This window comes from Salvelinus fontinalis, unplaced genomic scaffold (genome assembly GCF_029448725.1).
Source record: "Salvelinus fontinalis isolate EN_2023a unplaced genomic scaffold, ASM2944872v1 scaffold_0149, whole genome shotgun sequence".
In the NCBI taxonomy this organism is placed as follows: Eukaryota; Metazoa; Chordata; class Actinopteri; order Salmoniformes; family Salmonidae; genus Salvelinus; species Salvelinus fontinalis.
The window spans coordinates 111,793-124,189 of record NW_026600358.1 but is presented as its reverse complement, the minus strand read 5'-3'; the positions used below and the strand labels follow the sequence as shown (position 1 = coordinate 124,189).

Below are 12,397 nucleotides of genomic sequence, written 5' to 3'. Positions count from 1 at the left end.
CCCCTCAGTGGTAGGGTACACTCCCAGGGTAAAATGATGTGAGTGTGTATGTGTATAGCCGGTGGAGACTGATTTTGTTATGTTTGATCATCTTGTGTGTGACTTGGTGTGTGTGTGTGTGACCCGCTGTATGTGTGTGTGTGTGTTACCCCGCAGTGTTTGACTGTGTGTGTCTGAATGTGGAGGATCATTTTTTTTGCATGACTGATATCAATCATTATCTTTATTAAGTTAAGAATAGATAGTTGTGTATCTATGGTATACCGTTTTAGTGTTTTTCAAGCAGATTTCTTGCTGGTAATTCCTGAAAAATGTGGGCCATGTTTCCAACATACAGATGGATAAAGACAGGTCACTTTATGGTTGGCTGTATTTAGGATGGACGGTTGACAGATGGATGGAGAGGTCACTTTATGGTTGGCTGTATTTAGGATGGACGGTTTACAGATGGATAAAGACAGGTCACTTTATGGTTGGCTGTATTTAGGATGGACGGTTGACAGATGGATAAAGACAGGTCACTTTATGGTTGGCTGTATTTAGGATGGACGGTTGACAGATGGATGGAGACAGGTCACTTTATGGTTGGCTGTATTTAGAATGGACGGTTGACAGTTGAATGATAGACAGGTCACTTTATGGTTGGCTGTATTTAGGATGGACGGTTGACAGATGGATAAAGACAGGTCACTTTATGGTTGGCTGTATTTAGGATGGACGGTTGACAGTTGGATGGAGAGGTCACTATGGTTGGCTGTATTTAGAATGGACGGTTGACAGTTGAATGATAGACAGGTCACTTTATGGTTGGCTGTACTTAGAAGGGCAGTTACCACAAGCATGGTTACATATGCAGTTTGTCTGCTTTGTTCCACGGTTTCTGGTTATTTTGTTGAATTTGTTTTGCAATTTTATGAGTCGAATTTGAACAAAAGAATTTCGGACTATCATTCTAAATCACTATTAATCTTAATTGTTATATTGTTGTTACTTACATCCCAGTAAACCGGGAACATTCTCTGAACATTATCTAAGATTCCCATTAAGTTTCATTTATGGTTTTATGTAACGTTAGGCTGATCACATCCCAAACACATTCAAAGAATGTTTATGTTATACAATGTATAAAACATTCACCTGACGGTGCGAGAATGTTCACAGGAACACATTTTGTCTGTTCTTCAAACGTTTCCAGAATGTTCACAGGAACACATTTTGTCTGTTCTTCAAACGTTTCCAGAATGTTCACAGGAACACATTTTGTCTGTTCTTCAAACGTTTCCAGAATGTTCACAGGAACACATTTTGTCTGTTCTTCAAACGTTTCCAGAATGTTCACAGGAACACATTTTGTCTGTTCTTCAAACGTTTCCAGAATGTTCACAGGAACACATTTTGTCTGTTCTTCAAACGTTTCCAGAATGTTCACAGGAACACATTTTGTCTGTTCTTCAAACGTTTCCAGAATGTTTCTTGAGGTTGTGAGAATAGTTTGGAGGGAACTTTGTGGGGACATCAAAAAATATGTTTCCAAAACACAAAAAAACTGTCCAGATGATTCTACCGTGAACAAAAATATAAAACGCAACATGTAAAGTGTTCCGTGATTCATGAGCTGAAATATAAGATCCCAGGAATTTTCCATATGCACAAAAAGCTTATTTCTCAATTTTTTGGGGGGCAAAAAATGTGTTTACATTCCTGTTTGTGAGTATTTCTCCTTTGCCAAGACAATCCATCCACCTGACAGGTGTGGCATATCAAGATGCTCATTAAACAGCATGATCCTTATACAGGTGCACCTTGTGCTGGGGGACAATAAAAGGCCACTAAAATTAGCAGCTTTGTCACGCAACACAATGCCACAGATGTCACAGTTTATATTGAGCTTGCAATGACATGCTGACTGCAGGAATATCCAACACAGCTGTTGCCAGATAATTGATTGTTAATTTCTTTACCATAATTTGCTTCCAACTTTGTTTTAGAGAATTTGTCAGTACGTCCAACCGGCCTCACAACTGCAGACCACGTGTATGGCATCATGTTTGCGAGCGGTTTGCTGATGTCAACGTTGTGAACAGAGTGCCCCATAGTGGCAGTGGGGTTATGGTAGGGGCAGGCATAAGCTACGGACAACAAACACAACTGCATTTTATCGATGTCAATTTGAATGCACAGCAATACCGTGACGAGATCCTGACGCTCTTTGTCGAGGCATTAATCCGTCGCCATCCCCTCATGTTTCAGCATGATAATGCACGGCCCCATGTCGCAAAGATCTGTACACAATTCCTGAATGCTGAAAATGTCTCAGTTCTTCCATGGCCTGCATACTCACCAGACATGTCACCCATTGTGTCACCCATTGAGCATGTTTGGGATGCTCTGGATCGACGTGTACGACAGCGTGTTCCAGTTAATGCCAAAATCCAGCAACTGCACACAGCCATTGAAGAGGCATATAGGGGTCACACAAGAGACTGACTGGTTTTCTGATCCACACCCCTTACCTTTTTTTTAAAGAGCCTAATGAATGCATTTAAATTGACTTATTTACTTGTATAACCCGTAACTCAGTAAAATCATAGAAATTGTTGCTTTTATATTTTTGTTCAGTATCCAAAGATTATTTTTGGGGTGCAAAAGACATTCCCGTTATGTTGCAAGAACGTTCCTAGAACACATTACTGTCTGTTCTGTTAAAGGTTCCCAGAATGTTTCTTTAGTTTTGTGGGAACAATGTGTGTATATAACAAGTGATAGGTTCCCAAAACACTAGAACTGTCCAGTTGTGCTGACATTCAGACTAAATTTGTATCAGGGTGCAAAAAAAAATATCCTTTGACGTTGCAAGAATCTTGACAGAACAGCCTTTCTGAGTTCTTTAAAGGGAAATCTCACAAATGTTCCACTTAATATTCATCATTTTCAACATACAGAATGGTAAAATTGCACGTTTCAGTTTTTATTTTATTAAATTTTTATTTAATTTAACCTTCATTTAACTAATATGAATTTGAAAAATGGTGACATTTCCCTTTAAAGGTTCCCAGAACATTTAGTTAGGTTTTGGGAACAGTGTGGATACCTTACAGGAAGTAAGTTCCCAAAACACAAAATATGTTCAACACAAAATACTGTACCTAATATTACCACAAATGTGTAGCAGATTGTAATACATCCCCATTATGTTCGTCTTCAGATTTAATTAGGGATAGGCGTCCCGTCAACGGGACAGTTGTAAATCAGGCAGCGCCGTGTGTCACGTTCACAGATTGTAGAGAAACAACAAATGTCGGTATACATATAAGTGTCTTATATCGTCTGAAAGATTAAATTCTTGTTAATATAACTGCACTGTCCAATTCACAGTAGCTATTACTCTGAAAAAATGACATGCTATTGTTTGAGGAGAGCTCCTGACAACAAAACACTTTTTTCACCGCGATAGGTTTGATAAATTCCCCTCTGAAGGTGAAATGTGTACTTACATTCTGAAATCTTGCTCTGATTTATCATCCAAAGAGATAGCATAAAGTGTCGTTTTTGTTATATAAAATCCTTTTTCATATCCTAAAAAGGTCCATATAGCATGCACGATCGATTTTGTATTTCCACTCGTTCAATTTGCAAAGAAAGGAATCTGTGAAAATGTAACCCTAAACGTTGTTTCAACCAATCAAATCACATTCGTATGTATTCCTCAGAGATCCTAGAACGTAACCAGACTTCACTATATCATTAGGGGTGTAGTATATCCTATAGGACACCACATTTGGTCAGAGAGCGACGACTTCATGGCACGCCGATGACATGGCTGTTCTACACTTGATCGACTAACTTCGTCAAATAAGCACCTATCGGGTTCAAACAAAGATAGCTAGATAGCCAATGAGCTGGGTTTTACAGGAAACCCGGTATCTGTCGCATAATGTAGCTGCTAACCTTTTCCGACAGCATGCCTTTTTCTTTTGGACAAAAATTATAAGAATATTCAGAGTTACGAAGTTATGAAAATACTTTGTTTTGCAAATGGTGAACTTATAATATGGCTACTAATACTGGAAAAGCTCAATCAAAATCCAAGTATACAGATTTGACGAGATTCTTGCAGAAAAATGTAATATGAACGCAAATGTCTCCTTCACGATTTGCCCAAATGTAGCTTGGTGACTTCACACTAAATGTCATGTAGTTCGCTCATACTTCAAGTTATCCGTCTGAATAATGGGGAGCTGGAAGGGTCCGGGGTGGCACCAGAGTGATGGCTGGAAAGGGGACCTTTCTGTTGCATTTCAAAGATGGTGGTATAAAAATTAGAAACTGTAGTTTTTATCTTTGTATTTTCTTCTACCAGATGTATTGTGTTATATTCTCCTACATTTAATTCACATTTCCACAAACTTCAACGTGTTTCCTTTCAAATGGTACCAAGAATATGTATATCCTTGCTTCAGGTCCTGAGCTACAGGCAGTTAGATTTGGGTATGTCATTTTAGGCGAAATATGAAAATAGGGGGCTATCCCTAAGTATAATATGGCAATAAAAATTGGATAAAAAATAAATACTTATGTAGGCAAGTCAGTTAAGAACACATTCTTATTTATAATGAAGGCCTACACCGGCCAAACCCAGACAACTGTGCATATTTATAATGAAGGCCTACACCGGCCAAACCCAGACAACTGTGCAGCACCCTATGGGACTCTCAATCACAGCTGGTTGTGATACAGCCTGGATTTGAACCAGGGTCTGTAGTGACACCTCTAGCACTGACATGCAGTGCCTTAGACCACTCAGGAGCCCAAGTGTTGGTGTATGCATTGGCATTTACGTACAGGCACACATTTTAATTTCATAGGACATTTGAACAGCATTGAATCATACAATCAGGAAATCCATGCTCCCGCGAGTGCTGATCTACAATCCCTTTTGATTTTCAGATCGTGAAAAATAAGACAGGAGGAACCATGTCATGCGTTTTAAAGTAGACATTATATTGGGTGTGTTTTCTGAAAAGTTTAACAGTCAATTTTTACACAATATCCCCCCCCCCCCCCCCCCCCCCCAGTTAGTCTACATTCTGTATTTCAGATTTATAAATCTGTATGAAATTAAGACATCCTCTCTTCTAGTATCTGATCCAAAATGTCACTGTTTTCTATCTTATTATTTTCTTCTTAAAATAAACATGGTTAACTAATCTGTTGAATTGAACCTGTAATCTTCAGATCTGGAAAAAAGATTATTAAATGTCAGGAATTGTGAAAAAAAAACTGAGATTAAATTTATTTGGCTAAGGTGTATGTAAACTTTTTGATTTTAACTGTATCTCTCTGTTTAAATGAAGTTGAAATAAAATAAAATAGTAAATATGTGCGTGCTTCTTATATACTACCTAAATACTACCTAAATACCTCCTTATACTACCTAAATACTACCTAAATACCTCCTTATACTACCTAAATACTACCTAAATACCTCCTTATACTACCTAAATACCTCCTTATACTACCTAAATACTACCTTCTTAAATACCTCCTTATACTACCTAAATACTACCTTCTTAAATACCTCCTTATACTACCTAAATACTACCTTCTTAAATACCTCCTTATACTACCTAAATACTACCTTCTTAAATACCTCTCTAAATAGCTCCGAACCTTCACAGCGTATAAAAAAACTATTGAAACGTTTCTCAATTTCAATCAAAACACATACAAATTCATGCAATACCAATTCTGAAAAATTATGATACATAATAAACAAAACCAAATTAATGGTTCAATGGAATAATCATTTATTGATTTAAAATGTCCAATGCAGTCGTTTAAAAAAAAAAATCTCAATATCAAATCATTTCTGGTTAATAATGAAGTACCTTACTGTGATTGTATTAAATTAAAATGGTCAACAATAAAAGCGCAATAGCAAATAGTAAAATAAAAAATACGGTGTTTAAAGAACACATGAAGAGGATGGGAACTCCGAAATTATTCTGCGTCCTGATTGGCCATATTAGATTGAAAAATAACACTAAACTGCAGCTCTCCTTCGGTGGCATAAAGGGTTAATCCCAGTCAAAAGTCCCGGTCTTAGGTCAGTTAGGATCACCACTTTATTTTAAGAATGTGAAATGTCAGAATAATAGTAGAGAGAATGATTTCTTTCTTTCAGCTTTCATTTCTTTCATCACATTCTCAGTGGGTCAGAAGTTTGCATACATTGAATTAGTATTTGGTAGCATTGCCTTTAAATTGTTTAACTTGGGTCAAATGTTTCGGGTAGCCTTCCACAAGCTTCCCACAATAAGTTGGGTTCATTTTGGCCCATTCCTCCTGACAGAGCTGGTGTAACTGAGTCAGGTTTGTAGGCCTCCTTGTCCTTATGCCATTTTGCCACAACTTTGGAAGTATGCTTGGGGTCATTGTCCATTTGGAAGACCCATTTGCGACAAAGCTTTAACTTCCTGACTAACTTCCTGACCAGACTGTTCCCAGAACCTCCTGAAACATATCGTTTATGATGTCCCCACAATGTTCCCACCAGACTGTTCCCAGAACCTCCTGAAACATATCGTTTATGATGTCCCCACAATGTTCCCACCAGACTGTTCCCAGAACCTCCTGAAACATATCGTTTATGATGTCCCCACAATGTTCCCACCAGACATTTCCCAGAACCCCCTGAAACATATCGTTTATGATGTCCCCACAATGTTCCCACCAGACATTTCCCAGAACCCCCTGAAACATTCTGGGAAACTTTAAAGAACAGATGTGTTCTAGGAATGTTCTTGCAACATCAGGCGGATGTTTTATACAAACATTCTAGAATCATCTGGACAGATTTTGTGTTATGAAACATTTGCTGCGACCAAACGTTTTTTTTTTCCTTTGGACTTTCACTGAACCAATTTTGGTTTGCTGGGATGAGATACGACTGTTTGGGACTGTTGTGTGTGCTGTGTTTGGATTTAGTTGAATTGCTGGCTGTGACACTGCAGAGCTGTTCCGTGTTGTGTTTGTTTGGGTCGGCGGGTGGATGGGTGGATTTAAACGGGTGTTTATGTAAGTATTGATGCAGAGTGAAGTGGGACATTTGTTATGAGAATGAGCCGATGCCGGAGATAGCTGCTAGCTGGTGTTTTAGGTGCTCCGCTCCTCAGTGTGTAGGTGGCTTTATAGCCTCAGGACAAACTGACTAACGGAGAGATCACAAAAACTGAATGAGCGAGAACAAGAAGTTGAGGGAGGGAAAAAGAAAGAGAGAGAGAAGGAGAGAGAGAGAGAGGGGGAGGGATATAAAAAAAGAGGGAGGGAGAGAGAGAGAGAAAGAAGGAGAGAGAAAGAGAGCGAGAAAGAACGAGAGAGAGAGAGAGGTTTAAATAATTAGCATTAGAAATGTGCTGCAGACGGGGACAGAGAAGAGGGAGGAGGGTATGGAGGGAGGGAGATATTTAAACCAACTGGGGCTGTGTTTGAGATCAGAGTTGAGAAGTAGGGGAGATTTAAATGACAGTGTGAGCTGGATTGAGCTGATCAGATACGGGGATATGGGGACGGGGGTTGCATGTTTTGGCATATTTTGACAGCTCATTGTGGGTAGTACTTGGATTTGGAGGAAAGGGTGGAAGCATAAAGAAGATGGAAGCATAATGAGGAATGAGATAGTCACAGGTTGAAGCTTGGTAGTCCTTGTGCATTTAGGATGAAGTGGGCACGCTTGCCTGATGAAGAGCAAAGGACGAAGATCTCTATTTCCTAGTAGTAGTCTAGAAACCTTAAAAAAAAAACATTTAGACAGCAACAAATTCAAATCCCTTTTAGACAATTTCTTGGAAAAACATTTCACTGTAATAGTGAAGGTATACATTTGGCAGTAGAAAAACAGTATAATTGACCTTTCAGCTTCCCTATCAAATCTAAACATGTCAAGTAGACAACCTAAGAAAATGAAAAAAACGATGACAAAATGGTTTGATGAAGAATGCAAAAACCTAAGAAAGAAACTGAGAAACCTATCTAACCAAAAACATAGAGACCCATAAAAGCTGAGCCTTCACTATGGTGAATCACTAAAAAAATACAGAAATACACCACGGAAAAAGAAGGAACAGCAAGTCAGAAATCAGCTCAATGTGATTGAAGAATCCATAGAATCTAACCACTTCTGGGAAAAATGGAAAACACTAAACCAAGAAAAACATGAAGAGCTGCATATCCAAAATAGGTAATCCACTTCTCCACTCTTTTTGTTTGCTATAACAAAGGCACAAACAGCCTAACAGCCTAACAAACAAACCAAAACAAAGGCAAAGTTTTCTCATGCTTTGTTGATTAAAAAAGCATGAGGGTCTGCTATACAAATTGATGGAAAGTGGTGTTGGGGGAAAAACATACGACATTATAAAATCCCTGTTCACAAACAACAAGTGTGCAGATAAAATTGGCAAAACAAAACACACACATTTCTTTCCACAGGAACGTGGGGTGAGACAGGGATGCAGCTTCAGCCCCACCCTCTTCAACATATATATCAACGAATTGGCACGGGCACTAGACAAGTCTGCAGCACCCGGCCTCACCTTACTAGAATCTAAAGTCAAATGTCTACTGTTTGCTGGTGATCTGGTGTTTATGTCACCAACCAAGGAGGGCCTACAGCAGCACCTAGATCTTCTACACAGATTCAGTCAGACCTGGACCCTGACAATAAATCTCAGTAAGATAAAAAATAATGGTGTTCCAAAAAAGGTCAAATTCCCAGGTCCAAAAATACAAATTCCACGTAGACACCATTACCTTAGAGCGAGAATTATAGCTACCTCGACTTAAATGTCAGTATCATAGGTAACTTCCACAAAGCTGTGAACAATCTGAGAGACAAGGCAAGAAAGGCCTTCTACTCCATTAAAATGAACATACAATTCAACATCAATATTAAGACCTGGCTAAAAATACTTTGCCTTTCATGGTCGTGAGGTCTGGGTTCCGCTCACCAACCAACCAGCCAGCCAACCAACCAACCAGCCAGCCAGCCAACCAACCAGCCAACCAACCAGCCAGCCAGCCAGCCAGCCAACCAACCAACCAAGAAATAACAAAATGGAACAAACATCAAATTGAGACTCTGCATGCATTGGGAGTGGCGCAGTGATCTAAGGAACTGCATCTCAGTAATACAGTAATACAGGAGATTCCAGGCTGTATTATAACCAGCTGTGATGGGGAGTCCCATAGTGTGGTGCACAATTGGCCCAGTGTGGTTAGGGTTTGGCTGGAGTAGGCTGTCAATGTAAATAAGAATTTGTGTTTAGTGATAGGTTTCATGCTCCACAGCCTGTATGGATGAAATTAAATACACTAATTGTTTTTCTGACCTGATCTTTATCGCTATCTCTCCTCATCTCCCGGTAAGATAATGCCGTTTTTATAGACTAAGTGGAGTGATCGAGATACTGCTGGAAGAAGGAGACGTGAAAGAGAGAAATAAACACACACACACACACACACACACACACACACACACGCACGCACGCACGCAAAAACAGCTCTTTATTTTGGTCATCTTGAAGCAAATGTAGCTTTTTCTCTTTGTTTTTCATAGCCATTGTTTCACTGCGCTGAGGATTGAGACTGTTGCACAGCTCCACGCCAGCTACAGATCCAAGTCTTATTGTTTTTCAACCCAGAGCCGTAGTTGATAACATAAATAACAGGAACAGTACAACCATTCAGAACCAGCAGAGTACTGCCTCTATACTGTACCTGAATAGTACCTGTTTAACCCTCTCTGACTACCTGTTATAACTCTCTCTGGCTACCTGTTTTAACCCCTCTCTGAATACCTGTTTTAACTCTCTCTGACTGCCTGTTTTAACCCCTCTCTGACTACCTGTTTTAACCCTCTCTGACTACCTGTTATAACTCTCTCTGGCTACCTGTTTTAACCCCTCTCTGAATACATGTTTTAACTCTCTCTGACTGCCTGTTTTAACCCCTCTCTGGCTACCTGTTTTAACCCCTCTCTGACTGCCTGTTTTAACCCCTCTCTGACTACCTGTTTTAACCCTCTCTGACTGCCTGTTTACCTGTTTTAACCCTCTCTGACTACCTGTTTTAACTCTCTCTGACTACCTGTTTTAACCCTCTCTGACTACCTGTTTTAACCCTCTCTGACTACCTGTTTTAACCCTCTCTGACTACCTGTTTTAACCCTCGCTGACTACCTGTTTTAACCCCTCTCTGACTGTACCTGTTATAACCCCTCTCTGACTGCCTGTTTTAACCCCTCTCTGACTACCTGTTTTAACCCTCTCTGACTACCTGTTTTAACCCTCTCTGACTACCTGTTTTAACCCTCTCTGACTACCTGTTTTAACCCCTCTCTGACTACCTGTTTTAACCCTTCTCTGACTACCTGTTTTAACCCTCTCTGACTACCTGTTTTAACCCCTCTCTGACTACCTGTTTTACCCCTCTCTGACTACCTGTTTCAACCCCTCTCTGACTACCTGTTTCAACCCCTCTCTGACTACCTGTTTTAACTCTCTCTGACTACCTGTTTTAACCCTCTCTGACTACCCGTTTTAACCCTCTCTGACTGTACCCGTTTTAACCCTCTCTGACTACCTGTTTTAACCCTCTCTGACTACCTGTTTTAACCCTCTCTGACTACCTGTTTTAACTCTCTCTGACTACCTGTTTTAACCCCTCTCTGACTACCTGTTTTAACCCCTCTCTGACTGCCTGTTTTAACCCTCTCTGACTACCCGTTTTAACCCCTCTCTGACTGCCTGTTTTAACCCCTCTCTGACTACTTGTTATAACTCTCTCTGACTACCTGTTTTAACCCCTCTCTGACTGCCTGTTTTAACCCCTCTCTGACTACCTGTTTTAACCCCTCCCTGACTGCCTGTTTTAACCCCTCTCTGACTACCTGTTTTAACCCCTCTCTGACTGCCTGTTTTAACCCCTCTCTGACTGCCTGTTTTAACCCCTCTCTGACTGCCTGTTTCAACCCCTCTCTGACTGCCTGTTTCAACCCCTCTCTGACTGCCTGTTTTAACCCCTCTCTGACTACTTGTTATAACTCTCTCTGACTACCTGTTTTAACCCCTCTCTGACTGCCTGTTTTAACCCCTCTCTGACTACTTGTTATAACTCTCTCTGACTACCTGTTTTAACCCCTCTCTGACTACCTGTTTTAACCCCTCTCTGACTGCCTGTTTCAACCCCTCTCTGACTACCTGTTTTAACCCCTCTCTGACTGCCTGTTTCAACCCCTCTCTGACTGCCTGTTTTAACCCCTCTCTGACTGCCTGTTTTAACCCCTCTCTGACTGCCTGTTTTAACCCCTCTCTGACTCACACACGCCAACCTGCTCATTCTCACAGAGGAACCACACACACATTCGCACACATCCAGGCTGTATCACATCCAACCGTGATTGGGAGTCCCAAAGGGCGGCACAAAATTGGCCCGGCGTCGTCTGGGTTTTGCCTGGGGGTGGACCGGCATTGTAAATAAGAATTTGTTCGTAACTGACTTGCCTAGTTAAATAAAAGTTAAATTTAAAACATAACACATTCAGGGAGGTAGATAGAGGGCAGTCAGGTCACCCGTGATACAAGTCATTATTCAACGTCCATCCATGTCTGAGGGCGACGGGAGATGACGTGTAAACCGTTCATTAGGAGAAACAGTGAGCACTGCTGTTACCTTTCGTTTTTGCTAGGGTGTTGCGGTCAGAGATGGCGGATTAACGTAAGCGTCTGCCTCTGATTTCAAAGTTTGCAAGTCGAATCCAGTGTTTTTTTTATATCCTTACACTTTAACCCTTACCGTAACCATTCTGAGTTGCCTAATCGTAGAAAATCGGCATTAATGTCTAAACTTAACCTTAATAAACTCTTTGAAATTTGACGTTTGGAACAACTTTGGAATTTGATGTTTGTGAATATCTAATTCTGACGTGAGACGGTGAGATCTGGTTACTTAGAGGGAGATAGATAGGGGGGGAGAGAGAGTGGTGAGGGAGGAGAGAGAGGGGGGAGGGAGGGGGGAGGGGGAGAGAGAGAGTGGTGAGGGAGGGGGGAGGGGGAGAGAGACGGAGGGGGGGAGAGAGGGGGAGGGGGGAGAGAGACGGAGGGGGGGAGAGAGACGGAGGGGAGAGAGAGAGACGGAGAGGGGGAGAGAGAGACGGAGAGGGGGAGAGAGAGGGAGGGGGGGAGAGAGAGGGAGAGGGGGAGAGATGGGGGAGAGAGAGGGAGAGAGACGGAGAGGGGGAGAGATGGGGGAGAGAGAGAGTGGGGAGGGAGGGGGGAGAGAGACGGAGGGGGGAGAGAGGGGGAGGGAGGGAGAGAGGGGGAGGGGGGCGAGATGGGGG

At 41.2% G+C, this 12,397-nt stretch overlaps 1 protein-coding gene across 1 annotated transcript in view; it reads left to right on the top strand.

Annotated features, from left to right (window-relative positions):
* Positions 1 to 12,397, top strand: part of LOC129843504 (uncharacterized) — a 92,161-nt gene that overhangs the window by 601 nt on the left and 79,163 nt on the right. The gene's annotated exons all lie outside the window — the stretch shown is intronic.